Raw genomic sequence first — 2,607 nt, 5'->3', positions numbered from 1 at the left:
CGTTGTCCCCACTTTTGTTTTTTTTCTGCTTTGTTTTCGCCCCCCTCGAAAAGAAAAAAACTCTACATTTGTATTTTGTCCCCTCTGTGTTGAGCCCTGTGTGGCTAATAAAGAAACCTATCTATCTATTTTATTTATACATTTGTTCATACATTTGTTTGTGCACATACAGAAGCATGCACACACGCACGCGCGCACACTTAAACACACACACACACACACACAGAAACTCTAATATGCATGCACACATACTCATATATATAATGCATTCATATACGTATATATGTGAGTATGTGTATATATTTATTATATATGTAACACACACACACACATCCATACATACATACACACACACATGCAAACAAACAATAATGGCGAGTTTTGTTTTTATTATGTTTTTCTGGGGCCATTGAATAAAAAGATCACTGATGTCGCTAATGTGCTGATCTTCGGACGTTGGCTAACTCTATTACTGGACACTACTGCATAGACTTCCTCTCTCACTCCGACTTTCTCCTGTTACTCTCTATTTCTCTCTCTCTATCCCTCTGGTGTGCATATATGTATTCGCTCCCGCCGACACACACACACAAGCACACACATGCGCATACACTTTGTATCAAATATGTACACACACATAAACACACGCGCATATACTTTCAAATACACACACATATACATACTTTCTATCTTATGCACAGATATTTAGATCTCTCTAATACACACACACTCACAGACACTCACACACACACACACACACACACACTCTCATACTTTCTATCAAATACGCACACATGCATATATACTTTCTATTAACACATACACGCACAGTTTCTATCAAATAAATACCCAACACACGCACATGCACTCACGCATACACACGCACACGTGCGTTTTCATACGTATACAACTCAAGCGATATCATAGCAAATCACACTCATATTATGTACACATACACATATAATCTCGCAACAAATAGATACGTAACATACACACACATACAGATACACACACATACACACACATACACACACCTCAAGCATAATACACATGAAAGAACCTCTATGAAGTCGTTCGATCTGCTGGCTAGAAATAACAGCCAAATATATTTCCTATTAGAAACTCTGCCGTCTTAATTAAAGAAAGGACATATTCTTTGATGTAGTAGTAAACAGCCCTAAAATGTGATGAGATGGTCATAGCTAGGATGCTTTTCATTATAGTTCTGCTCGATCAGGGCTAACCTTGAATTAGAAATAACATACACACCTATACACAGTCTCTCTCTCTCTCTTCCCCATCTATCTATCTATCTATCTATCTATCTATCTATCTATCTATCTATCTATCTATCTATCTACCTATCTATCTATCTATCTATCTATCTATCTACCTACCTACCTACCTACCTACCTATCTATCTATCTATCTATCTATCTATCTATCTATCTATCTATCTATCTATCTATCTATCTATCTATCTATCTATCTATCTATCTATTCACTTTAACCTCTGCACCTTCTCTTTTTATTCTCACAAGTCAACAGGGAAGCCTGTATGTGGTCGCTCAGCTTTCTAGAAATAGCAGCTAAATCTTCAGCTTTCTTTCAGTTTCTCCCCTCCCTCCCTTTCTCTTCCCTCTCTTTCCCTCCCACTCTCTCTCTCTCTCTATTTCTTCCCCCTCTGTCACTCTATCTCGCAGACACTTTCCCTCTCTCTTTCCTTAACACTGTCAGTCAACTTGCCAGCAACAACAGCCAAATCTTCCTCAAATCACAAGCACAGCTGGAAACGCTGTTGACCTTAGGTCTGCTTAATCAGTCCTGACTAGAGGCAACACAAAAGTAGCAACAAGAGAGAGAAGAAAAGCAGCAGCAGCAGCAGCAGCAGCAACCAGCAACAGTAACATCTCCGAACCAATGCAGGAAACGTCTGTGGCGACGTGTTCTGTTAGAAATAGCAGTCAAATGTCCTCCCTCGATTCATATTGGATCATCTTAGAAATAGGAACTCGTGAAATAGCATTGTCCAAGGTAAACTCTGCTTGCTGAAAAGGCTCTGCTTGATCCCTGCCCTCCTGGGCTAAGCGACAACAAACTTTCTAATATAAATACGTGGTGACAGACACTACTTCTGTCACTCCCTCCCTCTCTCTCACCCTCTCTTTCTCTCTCTCTCTCTCTCTCTCTCCTCTTTCTTTGTTTGTGTTATACATTCGCTGTCTCAGTTTCTGTCTTTGTCTGTCTGTGTGCCTGGCTGCCTGCCTGCCTGTCTGTCTGCCTGTCTGTCTGTCTGTCTGTCTTCTCTCTGGCTGTCTCTGTCAGTCTCTGTCAGTCTCTCTCTCTCTCTCTCATACACACATACACAAAGTCTTTTCTTTTCTCTAAAATATTACTGTATGCCAGACTGTTTCTGTGTCTGATTACTGCTCTCTCTCTTACTTTCTCACTCACTCTCTCTTTCTCACTCACTCTCTCTTTCTCACTCTCTCTCTCTCTCTCTTTCTCACTCTCTCTCTCTTTCTCACTCTCACTTTCTCACTCTCTCTCTCTTTCTCACTCTCTCTCACTCTCTCTCTTTCTCACTCTCTTTCTTTCTCTCTCTTT

The sequence above is a fragment of the Octopus bimaculoides genome, chromosome 7, assembly GCF_001194135.2.
Source record: "Octopus bimaculoides isolate UCB-OBI-ISO-001 chromosome 7, ASM119413v2, whole genome shotgun sequence".
NCBI classification, from domain to species: domain Eukaryota; kingdom Metazoa; phylum Mollusca; class Cephalopoda; order Octopoda; family Octopodidae; genus Octopus; species Octopus bimaculoides.
The sequence above is the reverse complement of the archived record's forward strand: the minus strand, read 5'-3'. Positions refer to the sequence as shown.